Source organism: Canis aureus, chromosome 28 (genome assembly GCF_053574225.1).
Source record: "Canis aureus isolate CA01 chromosome 28, VMU_Caureus_v.1.0, whole genome shotgun sequence".
Taxonomy (NCBI): domain Eukaryota; kingdom Metazoa; phylum Chordata; class Mammalia; order Carnivora; family Canidae; genus Canis; species Canis aureus.
This window is the reverse complement of record NC_135638.1, coordinates 19,352,590-19,370,591: the sequence shown is the minus strand read 5'-3', so window position 1 is coordinate 19,370,591 and position 18,002 is coordinate 19,352,590. Positions and strand designations below refer to the sequence as shown.

At 38.3% G+C, this 18,002-nt stretch overlaps 1 long non-coding RNA gene across 3 annotated transcripts in view; it reads right to left on the bottom strand.

The window, feature by feature from the left end:
* Nucleotides 1–18,002, bottom strand: part of LOC144300489 (uncharacterized) — a 66,105-nt gene that overhangs the window by 33,922 nt on the left and 14,181 nt on the right. For all 3 annotated transcript variants that reach the window (XR_013367160.1, XR_013367159.1, XR_013367161.1), the window contains exons 2-3: nt 9,991–10,058; nt 3,648–3,802 (exon numbers count right to left, since the gene is read on the bottom strand). This is a non-coding gene — a long non-coding RNA (uncharacterized LOC144300489). The remainder of the gene's footprint in view (nt 1–3,647; nt 3,803–9,990; nt 10,059–18,002) is intronic.

Sequence of the window (18,002 nt, the reverse complement as noted above, 5' to 3'; positions counted from 1 at the left end):
AGACTGGTTGAATAAATTTTATCACATACATAGTATCAGGTTCTAGGTAGAATGATCTCTATGAACTGGTAGGAGTGATTTCTAGAACATAGTAAGTGATAAAAGGAGTTTGCAAAAGTATATATGCAGTGTGCTACCTTTGTAAGACAGGAGAAATTTAAGAAAAATGCATATAGCTGCTTATTTCACAAACCAAAATTTAATAACTTAGTGACCAACTGAGCCACCCTGGCGCCCCATTATTTAAAATAATTAAATGTAATATTTTCACAAAGTAAAAAAAAATTCACAGCATACAAAGTAAATTAGGTGTAAAGCTATTTACCTCACAAAAGTGGTGCAAAGGTGAGATGAGAGAACTCAGAATGTGGCAGGTTTGCCATAAATGACATTTATCTCCCCTGACCTTGCTTTTCTATATTTTCTTTTCATGCTAAACTGTTCAAAGATGGAGATTTCCAATGCTTTTGAATAAATATGAGGGCCTGGCCCTCCATGCCCCTTCTTTATCTTGGTGGCCTTTGACTGTCACTAACTAATCACAACTGCTTCTTTTGTGGCAGCTTTACTTGTCATTCTCCAGAGTTTGGCCAGTCTCTGTCAGCCAGTTGGGTGGACTTTAGAAGATGACTGGAGAGTGCCCACCTAGGCACTGGACTCTATCACTCTATCACTGGACTAGTCTAGGTGCCAAGAACCCTCCTTTTGTAGTTGTTTTTCTGGTGGAAAGCCAGGGAACATTGGTCCCAGACCTAGATCTATCACCAATCTGACCTCAGGCTTTACTGTCCTTATCTGCCAAGGGAAGGGTTTGGACTGGATCATCTCTAATGGCCATGGCTTGACGAAACAGGAAAACCTACACATAATTTATTCTGTCACGGAATTCTAGTATTTTCTAATTTGGCCTTGAGTGTTATATGCCCTAACAACCTAGTTAGAGGTAGGTTGTATAATGTGAGTTAAAAATTAGGGATGAATTCAAATCCTCACTTTCCATCTTGAAGTAAATTTTTGTTCCTAGAGAATAGTGGATTATTAGGAATGTAAAAAGAAATCTTTCAACTTGACAACTCCCTGAGTACAAGATAGCTGAAATGTATGAGACAGAAACCATTACTCTTTTTGTTAGAAGTAAGTTGGTGTGGCTAATTCATGAATGTTTAAATGGGATAATTTGCTCAGAGAAAAGGAATTGGTCATCTCTGATTTTCTGAAGAAGAGAATTATAAGACAGTGTAAGTGGGTGAACTACTCAGCTGCTGATTGCATGCTCCTAACTAAGATTTCCATATGCTTTGCTCTCACTGCAGACACAGCTCTCTGACTTGATTACCAAGTGTTGTTTACTTTTCTCATGTTTGCTTTCTCAGGAGACTGCTGTCTGATGATTATGTTCCCTAATAACTGAGATCCAGAAGTGACATCATTCTCCATTCATTCAAAATGTCTGTCCTGAGTTCCATTCTATGCCAGGCTCTGTGAATGATGCAGAGGATACAAATAGAAAAACACTTCCCTGTCTTTGAGGCCTTCACAGGCTTCTGAGTCCAGAGGTGAGAGGATAAAAAGCGAATCAAGCAAAGATCAAATGAGAGGGAGCAGTTTCATGTCTTGGCATTATATAAGTATAAAGACTTCTCAGGGAACAACAGATGGAAATAAAAACACAAAGGCTATAAATGCCTGTGACAAGAACAAAGAGATCGTTCAGTTCTACTTACAGCAGAGTGACTAAGAATCAAACATGGACACTTGCATTTCTAGGTCTGTTGTTTAAAAAAAACTTGAAAAAGTGCTATCCAAGTACAAATAAATTAATGAGAAACTGTAAAAGCCTTTAGCTGTAAGGTATTATTACTGTGTCGGTCAGGGTCTCAGCAGAAAACAGATGACACATTGAAAGTAGGATAATTTAAGGTGAGTTTAATAGAGAACTGTTTGCAGAGGACCAAATGTAGGGAAACCATGCAAAATAGTGCAATACCCAGGGCTAGTGTCAGTGGGCTCCAGATTGCTCCAGATTAAGGGTAAGGGGCCACGTACAGGAACTGGAGACAGAGAGGGTCTATCTGAGAGACACTGAGACCCCCAACCTCCTTTATGCAACTAGACCAGCTGGAAGTAACCTCACAGCTTGCCCTCTGCTACATCTCTCAGATCTCCTGCTGGGCTCCTTGCAGGCTGAACCCAGTGAAACCTGAAGGTGAGGAGTTAGCTGTCCTAGTTTCTACCGTTCAACCTTCCAGGGCATAGAGGAGGGTAGAGAAGACAGGGGTGAATGGAAGATGTCCAGAAAAACTATATAACCAGGAACTTGAAAGTCAGTGTTCACAATGACATTGGTGTCACCTTTCCAGCCAATGTTTGACAAGCATCCTACAACTGGTCACTTAGTGGTTACACTATGGATGACTAAACTTGGTAGCACGTCTACAAAAATGTTTGCAATTTGTGAGGGAAATATTTTCCAAGTAGGTAAGGCAGTGTAATCTGAAGAAAAAGGAGCTTCTGCACATGAGAAAGAATACTTCTTTACTAACAATAGACAGAAAGTTGGCCTAATGTATTTTTGGGGAGTATATGATCAATAATAAAGACAAAGCTTTACCAGGAAAGTCAGGCTCTTCTTAAAGAAGGCTCTGCAAAATTGTGAAGGGAAAATTATGAATTTGTCTTCACAATCCTTCGCCTTTTCTTCCAGCAATCCCCCTACTATTTTTTTTTTTAAAGATTTTATTTATTCATGAGAGACACAGAAAGAGAGGCAGAGAGAGGAACAGGCTTCCTGTGAGGAGCCTGATTCAGGACTCGATCCCAGGACCCCAGGATCATGACCTAAGCCAAAGACAGAAGCTCAACCACTGAGCTACCTAGGTGCCCCCCCTTCTACTTCTTATATACTTGTTTTTGTTTGTTTATCCTTTATTAGAATTTATCTCTTAAGGTCTTTTTGGGGGAGATGAGCATATTTCCTGACGCACTCATTCTATATGGATTTTCTACAGGAAATATTTGGTTCTCATTTCATAGAAGAACCAGTTCCTCACATCATTTCCTTCTTAATGAGCCTCCTGGATCAATAGCACAGAATCAGAAAGTTCAAACACCATTTGACTTCAGGGTAGAGTGACTGAAGGATAGAAGATCTCAGAGCATTAAGTTGCTTGCTTCACTTTGAAAGTTGGGTAAAACATAGTGCCCAGTAACACAATCTTTGTGCACACGACACAAGTGAAAAGCTACTCTGCTATTTGAGTCCAGTGATAGGGGACTGGTAAATAAATGGTGGGAGTGCTGGTCAGGTCTGGCTTTGTATCCTGGCTCAGCCACTAACCGTGTGACTTAAGCTCAGTTTTCATCTTTCAAATACTGTTGACAATAATATTTAACACTTCAGATGGTTGTGAAGATTAAGATCACAGCGTGTGCAAAATGCCAGTGCCTGAAATGTAGTAGTAAGCTCTCCCCAGATGATGGTATGAAGATGGTAAGGATAATCAAGATTATGCCAATGTAACCATCATCCAATCAACGAATATATCTAGTCAGTTCCAAGACCATGTTATTTTAAATTCCAAGCATCTTTCTCCCTTTTGGTCCCTTTCTTCAATACTCATGCTGCTACCTTGGTCAGGCTTACATACCTCTTGACTGGTCTTCATGCTTGCAGCCTTGTTCTCCCTTATCTGTCCTTCATTCTGCAGCCTCAGGTCTTTTGTCCTCACACCCTCCCTTAGCACATCTGAATCAGCCAGTCCCTCACAATCCTCAGTATGGCATGCAGAAAAGTGTACAAAACCTGCAAGCACAGTTTAGGGAATAATCATAAACTACTTACTCTCTAAGTTAAGAAATTAAACCCTGCTGTTCTCCAGAAACCTCCCCACTCCTGTGTGCCCTTTCTTGATTACACAACCATCCTCTCTCCAAGAAGTAACCACTTACCTGATTTTTGTAACAGTGTTTTTGCTTTAAAATTTTACCTGCTATGTATGAATCTCTAAGCCATATGCCTCATTTTACCAAATCCAAGAAATACTCCTTTTCATATTTTAGCATATCTTTTTTTAAAAAAGATTTTATTTATTTATTCATGAGAGACACACACAGAGAGAGAGAGGCAGAGGGAGAAGCAGGCTCCTTGCAGGGAGCCCAACGTGGGACTTGATCCCGGGTCTCCAGGATCATGCCCTGGGCTGAAGGCAGCGCTAAACCGCTGAGCCACCCGGGCTATATTTTAGCATATCTAAAGTTGAGATATGCTTATGATGATGGCTTGCTACGGTTTAATTTGCAGCATTTTTCTTTATTATAAAAAATATAAATACAGAAATATAAGATAATGATGTGTTTTGCAATCAATGGCACCTTAGATTTGATGCAGGCTAGTTTTGATTGTTTCTGAACCATATGAATAGAATTATACTGCATCTATAGTGCAGAAGAGGAGCACCTTCTATAGAGGTGTTCTTTTACCTCTGTCTTTTTTCTGGTCAACACAATGTTTGTGAGACTCATTCATTTTGCAGTCACACGCAATTGTTCATATTGCCTACTATAAACAATGTTGCCGCGAACAATCTTTTATGTATACCCTGTGTGCACAAGGCCTGCAACAGTAGACTGAGGCATTGTAAATTTCTCTGGACTTCTACAATATTATCCAAATACCAACCCTAGCCTTAATCAAAAGTAGAGCAATGTATTTAAAACACAAACCTGGTCATCTTATTTCTCTGGGTAAAACATTTGAATAGTTTCCTGCTGTTCTCAGAATGAAGATCCACATCTCTCATAAAGTCTTTGAGCTCTTCAAATCCAGCCATCAGATCCCACAATTATTTTTACATATTCTTTCTCTAGGCTGAATAACCACAGAGCCCTTCTTTTCAGTTCTTTAAACAACTTCCCTGCAGGACTCCTATCCATCCACCTCAACCTCCAGCCTGGTTAAATCCACCCATCCATCAATCCAAACTCTAGCTTCAACTACTCAGATAAGCCCACCTTCTTGCAGATATGTGTCATGACTCTTCAGTATGTCTTCCTAAAGAATGCTCTTCTTTTTAGAACATAGATCTGCTGCTGAAACAGAGACCCTGGTGACTTTAGTAAGACAGAAATTTATCTTTTGCTTACAACACAGTGTTGGCCTAAGCAGCCCAGGACTTGTCTGGAATCTCTCTGATGTCGGGAGCCCTGAATCCTTCTGCCTTATTGTGTGGACATCTCTAAGATGTTACCCTCACCAGTATGCTCTAAGACAATTCACCACCATATTCCTATTTCAGTCAGTAGAAGGGGAACAATCTTGTATGTGTACCCTATGTGCACAAGGCCCACAACAGTAGACTGACACTATAATTTCTCTGGACTTCTACAATATTATCCAAATACCAACCCTAATCCTAATCCCAACTAGAGCAATGGGAGGGAGGAAAGGGAAGGCATAACCACTCCTTCTAAGGGCATGATTCAGGAATTGCACTGACTACTTTTACTCACCCCTCACTGATCAGAACTTGGTCACATGGCCACATCTTACTGCCAGGGAAGCTAGGAAAAGTAGTCATTATTTTGGGTGCCATATGCCTAGCTTTGAATCTGATCATTTCTATAGATGGAGAGAATGGATATGGGGACACCTAGTGGTCTCTGTAGCAGTAAATCCAACCCAGATTGCAACGAAACATTAATTAGTATGATTATTTGATGGATGTTTTCCCCACTAGACTGTAATGTCTACAAGCACAGGTAGCATATCTGTTTTTACTCACCAATATGTCTTCATCATCTATCCCAGTGCCTGGTACATAGTGTGTATGCATGAATATTTGTTGAAAGTATGAATGATTAGATTGGGTCTTCGACTACGTCCTATTATCCTGACTCATGCTTGACCTAGACCTCCACCTAGACCAAACCACTTGTGGTTACCTAGTAATGTGTTTCTTATCCGTTAAAAAAAAATCATCTCATTATTTAAATTTCTTTGATGACTTTTGAGATTACACAAATTTTCACATATTTCCATTTATACTTCTTGTTTTGAGATGTGTTTGGTATGACCAATTCTATCAACATCCCTAAGAACACAACATAGTAGATTTCAGTCAAAGTCCAAGTTAAGCAGCATGCTTAGGGACTTGCTTGATGGAGGAGAAAAATATAAAATAATGCTGGAATTAGGGCATTCATGCAATTTTATGTGAACACTATTTCTCAGACTTGATCTTTCCATAAGGTTTGGGAAGTAAAGAGTTAAAGGTTATATGCTCTTTTTAGATCTACAGGGACGGTATGATATTGTGATTTGTAATGAGAAATATATATTTGGTCTCTGTCCCTATTTCTGGTACAGAACTCCTCAAAGTCTTGGAATTTCCTAAATGATAAGAACAGTAAAGTTTCTTGATTTCCTAATAAGAATCTTTCAACCACACCAGAGATTATGATAATGAATGACTTTGGAAAGCACTTAAAGATGGGGATGGTTGCCAGGGGAACCAAACTTGTGATTGGTTCAGTACCACCCCCTGACCTCTGGGGAAGGGAGAGGGTTTTGAGGTCAAATCAATTGCCAATGGCTAATAATTTAACCAATCACACCTGTGTAATGAAGCCTCCATAAAACCCCAAAAGGCCAGGGTTCCAAGAGCTTCCAGGTTGGTAAACCAAAATACGTCTACATATCAGGTCTCAAACTCCACAGGGACAGAAGCTCCTGCATTTGGGACCTCTTGCTACATATCTCTTCATTTGGCTGTTCATTTGTATCCTTTGTAGTAAACCAGTAATCTGGTAAGTAAAGGATTTTCCTGAGTTCTGTGAGCTATTTTAGCAAATTAATTGAACTTGAAGAGGGAGTTGTGGAACTTCCGATTTAAAGACAGTGGGTCAGAAGAATAGGAGATAACTTGGATTTTTGATTGGCATCTGAAGGTGGAGCAGCCTTGTGGGACTGAGATAGTAACCTGTGGAACTGGTACTATCTCTATGTAGATAGTGCCAGAATTGAGTCAGATTTGTGGGACACCAATCAGTGTCCTTGGAAAATTGAATTAGTGTGGAAAAACACATCTGAGGTATTTTTAAAAATTGCCGTTTAAGTAAACGTCCATAAGGTTTAGCAGCCAATAAATATTTATGTTGCACTGATAAATGATTAAGTGTAATTGAGACTTGGTGAGAATGATGACCATCCTACCCACAAGCACCCAATATACAACCACCACCTTGCATATTGTATATTAAACCTTGCATATTGTATATTAAATGACAAGAATACAAAAAGCATAAAATAATATACTTAACATGGACACACTGAATGAAGCTGTATGAAAAACCAGAAATATGTGAGGATAGTGGCATTTAGACGTTATTACTATTTTAACATTTAAAATTGTTGCTAATTAAACTAAATCACAGCACCTGCACCATCACTAAAACATAACCACCACCAATAATTCTGTTTGCGATGCCCTTTTAAAAATACATAAGATCTATGAGATATAACTGGTAAATGAGGAAAATAGAGGGTGCTATTGGCCAGTGTGCAGAAGACACATTTTCCTGTATAAGATTCAATTTACAATTCTGAAAGCCAAGAGAGGAAGCAATAATTCAAGGCAAAGGAAGTCAAGAGCTTCTGTTTCCTTAGTTTTCATGAGCAGGCCCGATATGGACATGACTGCTGATGAGAACAGCATGCTTTCAGACAAAGAACACATGCCAGGCTTCCATGCATAGGTAAACCCAGGATCAGCAGAATATCAGCAACAGGGAACACAGCTGTTTTCCTCTTGGCATGAGTTGCGCGTAACTGAGAATAGCTTCATAACCTCTTAACTGTAGATGCTCCAATGTATACAACTTCCTGTGAATCATGTAGGTTAGGATTTCTCTTTCCTAATGCCAGAATCTTTAGCAGCATTCAGTTTTACTCACTTCTCAATTCAAATTACTGAGCTATCAAGTCCAACTATTGTCTGAGTTAAGTTTACTCATATAGATGTTTAGAGATGCTAAGTGTGCAAAAAAGTGAAAAGAAAGGAAAAAGAAGTACTTGGTAATATGATTGAGGAGGGAAGGGGTTATTTTGGAGAAAGGGAGGAGATTTTGGTGAATGGGTAATTTTGGCCACAAGAGGGTACCATGTGAGCATATTCATGTGAGTGTGTATGGGGGTGTAGATACTAGGAGCAAAGAAAAAGTAGAAGTGTGACATAACTGCCTCCATTGCCATTTCAGTTAAAGTGGCAGCCTGGGTACTTTAGCCTGTGAACCTGGAAGGCTGTAACCTTTAGCTTCCTCCAGTTTAGCTCAGTTTGTCCTGACCAGGCTGATCCATTTCTGACTCTTCCTTCTCTATGCTGACAGAGGTTTACTCCTATGTTATTGAAAGGAAGAAGAGCTAAAAGGACAAAGGCAGGGGAAAATGCTAGATGGGAGCTTAGAGCTTAGGGGCCATGGGACCTGGAACCAGACACTCTTTGAGACAGAGTTGTAGCAGCAAACCCAACTATAGAAGAAGGTGATGGAGTATGATAACCAGAGAGTTTGTTGCTAGAAGGGCTTCAGATGCTACTAGAAATGTACCTACAATGTGAGGTACATGAGAGTGATGGGAACTTGATTTAGGGTTATACTCATTCCCATGACATTAATGGCATCAGTATCAGGGATTGCAAATTCAGATCCCTATGGGAGCCAGATAGAAGAGGCTGGGTGTAAGACAATGGGGAAGTGTACTATTATAGTGAGTGGAAGGGCACATGCATGATTTAAATCTACTGTGTGGGAAAACTGGTCCAGTATGTTTAGATCTTCTGATTTTTCAAGAGAAGGCATAAATTTGGATTTTTATGTAAAAAATGTAATCACAAAATGTTGGCAATTGATTTTAAAAACCTAAAAGTGCCATGCAGGACATTATTGTACCTGTTAAACGACACTTGCATATCTGAAACTCAGTCTGTCAAAAATGGAACTCATTAGTTTGTATTCCTCATTTCAGTGAATGATGCCACCAACTGCCAGGAAACTCAAGCTAGAAAGGTGAACATAAGCCCTGATTCCTCCCTTTCCTTTACTCCTCACATCCATTAGGTGACCTAACTATGTGGGTTCAGCCTTCTGAATTCTTAGATTAGTTATCCCAATTTGTGTCTTTCCTCTGTCTTTGTTTAGGTTCTTATAATTTCTTTCCTGGCTAAGCCATTTTGAATCTACTGGTGACCTGTCTAAAATAAAAACTGAAGCAACTGCCTTGCCCCCTCAAGTTTAATTTTAGCCCACTACCTGTAGGATAAAATCAATGTGTTTTGGGATGGCACACATTTAGTCTCCTATTCTGAACCCTGTCCACATCTTCAGCCTCATTCTGTCTATGCCTTCCTCCTTTTCTATGCTCAGATACTGCAACGCCTGTAGTTCCCCTAAGTGTTAGGCTGTTCTACTCCTCTCTACCTTTGCTCTTACTAATCCTCTTACCTATAGTGAATGCCCTTGCCTTTTTGTACCAGGGTGTATTCAGTTCTAAGAAACACAAAACCCAACTCAAACTGGCTTAAAAGATAAAGATTTATTGACTTGTGTAAGTAGTAGGTCAGGCTTCAGGGTTGGTCTGATTCAGCGGCTCAGCGATGTCACAAAAAACCTGTATTTCTCCTTTGCCATGTTCTATTGTGTCATCTCCATTCCAAGGCTGACATTACAAGAGAGCTGCTGACAACCCCTGGGTTATCTGCTTCCTTGTCCACATCTGAGGTGAAGGTGGTTGTACAGTGGAGAGAGGAACAGATGGTTTCCAAAAGAGTTCTCGAAAGAGCAAGAAAACCTCTGAAGGATTCAGTTAGTGTTTCCCTCAATCTCACTAGCTGACACTGGGTTAAAATAGCTATGGCCAGAAGATAGGATCATATGGTTGAGATTACGCAGCCTGACCTCACCTTCAGAGGGGTGCTTCACCTTGACAGGGTACCTTACCTTGAGAAGGGTGGAATTGGATTCTTCAGTAGTTCATAGGCTTCACTGGGTACATGTGGATACTGAATCTGAAATTGGGATGGTTTCAGATACAGGGGATTAGATGTGAGGAAGGAAATTGTAATATTCTTAGTACTTTTTTAAGACAAAGTATTAGAATTATTTTTTTTATTGAGGTATAATCGACATTACATTATTTTAGGTGTACAATATAATGATTCATATTTGTATATATTGCAAAATGACCACAGTAAGTCTGGTTAACATCTATCATCATAGTTATAATTCTTTTCTTGTGATGAGAACTTTAAAGACTTACTCTTGGCAATTTCCAAATATGTAATGTAGTACTATTTTTTTCCCTGAATAATAAAAGCTGACATTTGTTGAACATGTGCTATATTCCAGGCATTATCCAACATACTTTATTTTAATAAATTTAAATTCAAGTTAGTTAGCATAGTGTAGTATTAGTTGCAGGAGTAGAATTTAGTGATTTAGCACATATAATACCCAGTGCTCATCCCAACAGGTGCCCTCCTTAATGCCCATCAACCATTTAGCCCATCCCCCCACCCATATCTTCTTCAGCAACCCTCAGGCTATTCTCTATAGTTAAGAGTTTCTTATGGTTTGCCTTCCTCTCTGTTTTTATATTTTTTCTCCCTTCTCTTTCTCTATGTTCACCTGTTTTGTTTCTTAAATTCCACATATGAGTGAAATCATATCATATTTGTCTTTTTCTGACTGACTTATTTTACTTAGCATAATAAATTCTAATTCCACATCATTGCAATGGCAAGATTTCATTCTTTCTGATAGCTGAATAATATTCCATTGTGTATATATACCACATCTCCTTTATCCTTTCATCAGCCAATAGCATGATGTATTGACTATAGTCATCATTCTGTACATTAAACCCTCAGGACTTATTTTATAATTGGAAGTTTATACATTTTGACTCTTTTGATCTATTTTGTCCACCCCTACCCCACCCATGTCTGATAACTATCACCTTATTCTCTGTATCTCTGAGCTTAGACTTTTCTTTTTCTAGGTTCCACATTGAAGTGAGATAATATGCTATTTGTTTTTCTCTGGTTGATTTCACTTAGCATAATACCCTCAAGTTCATCCATATTGTTACAAGTGGTGAGATTTCCTTCTTTTTTATGGCTGAAAAAATATAAAACCTATATACATACTACATCTCCTTTACCCGTTGATGTACCCTTAGATTGTTTTTATATCTTGGCTATTGTAAATAATGCTGCATTGAGCATGGGTGTGTGCCTATCTTTTCAAATTAGTGTTTTCATTTTCTTTTATTTTTTAAAAGATTTCATTTATATATTTGAGAGAGAGAATACAAGTAAGGTGAAGGGGAAGGGCAGAGGGAGATCTATTCCAGGACCCTGGGATCATGACCTGAGCTAAAGGCAGATGGTTAACTGACTGAGCCACCCAAGCACCTCTGTTTTCATTTTCTTTAGGTGTATACCTGGAAGCAGAATTGCTGGATCATATGGTTGTTCTATTTTTAATTTTTGGAGGAAACTCCACACTATCTTCCATAGTAGCTGTGCCAATTGATATTCCCACCCACAATGCACAAATTTCCCTTTTTTTCACATCTTCACAAGCACTTCTTATTTTTAGTCATTTTGATGGCAGCCATTCTAAGAGGTGTGAGGTGGTATCTCATTATGGTTTTGATTTGCATTTCCCTGATGATGAGTGATGCTGAGCATCTTTTCATGTAATTGATATTTCTTTTTAATCTTCCTTTATTTTACAAGTGTTTATTAAGCACCTCTATGTGTCAGGGATTCATTCTAGGCACTTGAGATTCAATGTTGAATACAACAAAGAACTTGGTTCTACTGAGAACAGGTAGAAATTAAGCAAGTAAAATTAACTTATAAGCAAGATAACTTGAATTCAAAGGAAGGAGTTTATAGACTAGTAGATTTAGGACCCGTTATGAGTGAGGTGTATTGAGGTTCCCTAGTCAGCAAGTTTATGACTCAGTAGGTGTGAACCAAGCGTTCATTTTGCTGAGTAAGTTTTGATTAGCTATTATCTTGTAGAGCAGGAACGAAGGGATTTTTTTAGTGAAAGTGTGGGGGAGAAGTAGAAAAAAATTTTATATTTAGTTTTATCTTTATGTGAAGACATAGGAGAAGAAAAAAATGAAGCAACTGTCATGAGAAGAAAGAAAAAAGATATTTAAGAAGGATTCCTTTGGGGGGAGGGTTCACTTTATGTTACATAAGAGCTTACATCTTTCTTTCTTTTTTATTTATTTATTTTTAAAGATTTTATTTTATTTTATTTTAAGATTTTATTTATTTATTCATGAGACACACACACACACACACACACAGAGAGAGAGAGAGGCAGAGACAGAGACAGAGGGAGAAGTAGGCTCCATGCAGAGAGCCTGACCTGGGACTTGATCCTGGGTCTCCAGGATCACCCCAGGCTAAAGGCGGCGCTAAACCACTAAGCCACCTGGGCTGCCCTAAAGATTTTATTTTAGAGGGAGAATGTGTGAACAGGGGCAGGGGCAGACAAAGAGAGAGAGAATCTTAAGTGGACTCTGCACTGCGAGTGCAGCCCCACATGGGGTTTAATCTCACAGCCCTGAGATCATGACCTAAGTCAAAGTCAAGAGTTGAATGCTTCACCAACTGAGCCACTCAGATTTATTTTTTAAGAAATAAATACCTTTATTTCTTAAAAAAAACCTTGGGTGAAGTCTTCATTCCATGAACAGGCACTTTATTTACAAAAGGGCATAACTTAATGGCAAAGTAAAACAAAAAAATGCTCTACATCATCATGAAAAATGGAAATTAAAACCAGAACAAGGCATTACAATATCTCTACCAGAATGGTTAAAATGAAAAGACTGACAATAACAAGTGTTTGGGAACCATGTGGAACAATTGCAGTTGGAATTCTCCTGTATTGCTGATGGGAGTGTAAATTGGTAGAACACATTTAAAACTTACTATGCATCATTTATAACCCAACTCTACTCCTAGGTATATGCCCAACAAGAATAAACAGTGTACATCAAAAGGCATGTGGAAGAATGTTCATTGCTAATTTATAATAGTTCCAAACTGGAAATAATCCAAATACTCATCAACAGCTGAATGGAAGAATTAATTATGACATTCATATTATAAATACATACTCATACAATGGAATAATACCTCACAACAATAAAAAACTACTTGTAACTACATAGGTGAATCTCATAGGTGAATCTCACAATCTCACTTGTAAACATAAGTGAAAGAAGACACAAATTATATGAACTTCAAGAATAAATAAATATAATCTGTGGTGATATAAGTCAGAATACTGGGTTTCGTGTTTTGAGGAGGGAAAGGATTAACTAGGGTATATGAAAACTTTTGGGATATTGAAATTGTTCTGTATTTTGATCTGGGTAGTGTTTATAAGGGAGTTAACATATAAAATCTTTTGAGCTATACCATTAAGATATGTGCCCTTCATGATATATGTTATAACAATAAAGTAATTTAAAGAAATTCTCTATTACATATCAATACCTTCTTAATTAAATTTGTGTTGGTGCTTTTGATTAGATACTCCTGAGACTAAGCAGATGTAGCCTAATAAGGCAGAGTCATATGTGCATTTTATACATAATTATAATAAAATTACCTTTCCAGGTTTATCTCTAGCACTTCCTGACATATACATTATATTCCAGCCAAATTGGGTTACTCATTCTTCCATGAACACCCTATCCTTTTCACTTTGTCTTTGCTCATGTTCTCTGTATATTAATTTTTCATAAGTGAAATCACATTTTAAATGAACCAGAAGAGTTTTCTTTTGAAAGGAATCAAGTCGTGCTAGACCTTTTGCAAAATGAAGAATCTCAAAATCTTATACCATTTATTTTTTGAAAAAACTCAGATTTTCATATATTGAGCTTATATAAAATGCAAATCACATGATCCACAAATATTCACTAAAAATCGCTAGTAAAAGTTATTTGCAACAATGAAAACAGTTAAAAACAATAATTCTGTGAGGCAGTGTGAGGTTGAGGAGTGAACATGGTCTTTGATGTCAGTGGATAAGATTTTGATTTGTTTTTGCCACTTGTGAGATGTGAATTCACTTATGTCAGTTAGGTCTTTTTTTTTTTTTTTTTTTTTTTTTTTAAGATTTTATTTATTTATTCATGAGAGAGAGAGAGAGAGAGAGAGGCAGAGGGAGAAGCAGGCCCCATGCAGGCAGCCCGACATGGGGTTTGATCCGGGGACTCCAGGATCACGCCCTGGGTGGAAGGCAGGCACTAAACCACTGAGCCACCCAGGGTTCCCCTAGTTAGGTTCTTTATGATAAATAGCGGTAGCTTCTAAAAATTAATGGTAGTAATGGTTTTATGTCTCCTTTCAACGCTTCTCTCAGTTTACAATGATAATAAATTTTAGACCAATTTCAATCACAGAGAAGAGAGTTACTTTGTTCTAAGGACAGGCAAGCAGCTCTGTGGAGAGGCCTATATGGTGAGGAGCAGAGGCCTCCTAGAACTGCCTTGTGAATGAGCCATCTTGGGAAATGTTCCTTCAGCACTGGTCAAACCTTCGGATAACTGAAACCCAGGCTGTCCCTCAACACCAACCTCATGAAAAACTGAGCCAGAACCACCAAGTTAAGCCTCTCCTGGATTCATGACCCATAGAAAAAATAAATGTATATATTTTAAAGCTGCTAAATTTTAGGGTTATTTGTTACTCAGAAATAGATAACTAAAGCAACTAGACTAATATTCCACTAAAAAGACATCTAGTAATCTCTTTTAACTATATATAAATCTTGGACACTAGAAACAGATTCTTTAACTTTTGGGGAGTCATATTACAGACAATATATATAATGTTTTTAAAAGCCAAATTTTATAATCTCTTTACAATCAACACATTGAAATATATTTCTTAGCAAATTGCTTTTTTATTTAGGTAAATGGTTGACTTTAATTTTTAATAAATGCCCTCCTGGGCAAGTTGGTTATTCTCAAATGTAAGATTGATTTAGGTTTAGTTAAGTATTCGGAAGAATTTTGTGGAAAATGTAGTTTTGTTGAATATAAAAAGAAAAAACAGCCAAGCATTTATATTGGCTGAGCCTGGGATAATTTTGACAATCTGAACCATCCACGTGTTCCTCTGACATTTTGTGACAACACATATTCTTGGCTGCAGAAACAGTCCTATAGAGGGACTATGGTGTACCAGTAAAGAGCACAGATGTGGGAGCCAGAGCCCCTGGGTTACAAGCTGTGAAATTTTGGAAAGCTTATTTCACCTTTTTTGTTTTGGTTCCCATCTGCAAAAAAAGTTATGATATTTGAAGTACCAAATCAGATTTTTGTGAAAATTAAATCAGTTGATGTAAAGCACCCAGGACAGTGTGTTGCATGAGTATAAAACACACCATACATGGTAGGCAGATGATCCTCCCAAAGATGTTCACACCCTAATCCCTGGAGCACATGAATAAGTTATATTACATGGCAGAAGGGGCTTGGCAGATATAATTAAGATGTCAGACCATAAAATAGGGGAAATTACCCTGGATTGTCCATATGGGTCCAAACTAATTATATGAACTCTTAAAAGCAAAAGGCTTTCTCTGGCTGGAGGCAGAAGAGATGCAGAAGAATGAGAAGTCAGAGCATTCCCAAGCATGAGGACTAATGGTACTGCACTGTTGATCCTGAGAGGTAAGGGGCCATATGACCATGTACAAGAACTAGAGAGAGGCCCCTAGGAGCTAAAAGGTAACACTGGCTGACAGCCAGGAAGGAAATAAGAATAAGCTTAGAAGCAGATTTGCCCCCAGAATTTACAGATAAGAGCACAGGCTGGTTGGCAACTTGATTTTAACCTTGCGAGACCAGAGTAAGGGAACAGTTGAGCTCACCAGACTTCTTTGACTTCCAGAACTGAGAGGGGATACATTTGTGGTACTAGAGCAAAATGTTCTTTATATTAAGCAACGGAAATTTGGCATCTGTTTGTAACCACATCCTAGCTTACCATAACTAACATAGCAGTTCTGTAAATATAAATAGTTACAAATTGGGAGAAAAATAATGCATGCCTCAAAATGCCATCTACTTTTTTTCTTCCCATGAAAACATAAATGAACGTGTGTGGGAAATGTTCTTGGCAGAAATACATGGAAATCAGTATGTGTTCATCATTTCAATTCTTTAAACATATATTGAATATCTGACAAAAATGTGTTGGGCACACTGGATAGAGAAATACATTGTGTAGTTCCTACTCTTTTTTAACATTTTTTAAAAAAGATTTATTGCTTTGAGACAGAGTGTGTACCTGCATGGGCAGGGGAGGAGCAGAGGGAGAAAGAGAATCTCAAGCAGACTATCGGCTGAGCGGGAAGCCCATGTGTCCCATGGAGTCCTTACTCTTGATGAGCTTGTTGCTAATGGCGAGGCATAAAAGCAAGGGTGAACTGACATCTGGGCTATGTTTATAGATAAGAGAGTGGCATAAAACCTATAACAGAATGCTGGATTTTGTGATACCAATCACCTGTGCTATCAGTATTTAGAGAAGAGAACTATTCAGTGCTGGTGGTATTGCAAAGATTTATGGAGAAAGTACAGAGGTATAGACAGGAGGAATGTGTTCTTGGCTCCTCCTTCTCGTTTCTACTTCTCTCTCTTCCCGGTTTTTATTTCTGGGTTTAATATTCGTATCATCACAGAATTATGAAGTCATAAAGGAACTTAGAGATTACCTAATTAAGGATAAGGAAACAAGGTAGGTGTATAAACACAGCTAACTTCAGTAGGTGCATAGTGAAAAATATTGATCATTTGGAGGTCAGCTATGTGAAAATATAGGGGTGCCTGGATGGCTTGGCCAGCTAAGCATCTGACTCTTGATCTCAGGTCTTGATCTCAGGGATGTAAATTCAAGCCCTGAATTGGACTCTATGCTGGTTGTGAAGCCTACTTTAAAAAGATGTGATAATATATATTAATAAAAATGTAATTATTGATTAATAACTATAAAAATTAAATTTATTGTTGATTAGTAGTTTCAGTCCAGTAAATCATCAGTTTCTTAAATATTTTCTGTCCCAAAAGATGTGAAGGAGTACATGTATGTCATGGGCTTGTCTAGTAAACACCTAGAACATTCTTCATTTTGACCGTGTCAAAACTTTCCATTCTCCTCCAGCCTGACCCAAATCCCATACTGTGGACTCAAAATCACTGGAGGTCCCAGCAGGAAACAGACAGTACTCTGAAACTGACTAATTTGAGGAGAGTTTAATAAGAGGATTATTTTACAAAGAGATGCGCAAGATTTAAGGAAGCCAAAGGTATCCTAGAGGTAGTGACAACACGGGGGGCTATTACCACCTTCATCCTGAAGACACACAGGAAGGGATGCTTAGCAGAACACCCGGAGGGTAGTAACATGAAGACCTGACCTGGAAGCACCTGTGATCTCGGGTATTAATCAGCACATAGCCAAGCTGTGGTTTTTAATAGCGACTTTGGGAAAAACACCCAACCTCAATCTCTTCCATGCCCTGATCTATCAAGGTCTCCCAATGGTGAATCTCCTCCTGATTTGGAGGCAAGGGTCTTATTGGCTCATCAGTTCAGCTTCTCAGGCTCAGAGAAGGATAAAGTTTGGGGGTCCAATAAGATATCCAGGATACTTTCTCTTGATACAAAGATACCTATTATTTAAAAAGATTAAGACTTCTTAAATTTGTATGTTTCAAATTCTTTCTTCAATTCTTTGGGTATTTTTGTCCATCCTTTTCTCTTTCACTCCTATCTAGCAGGAAGGGTTTCTTTTCTCAAAGCTAAAATAATTCCCTTCATCTAACCTCTTATATAGTATGGAAGATGGGAGGGTAAATAGTGGCTGCAGAAATTTTCAGTGTTCTTCTAGTAAATCCTAAAA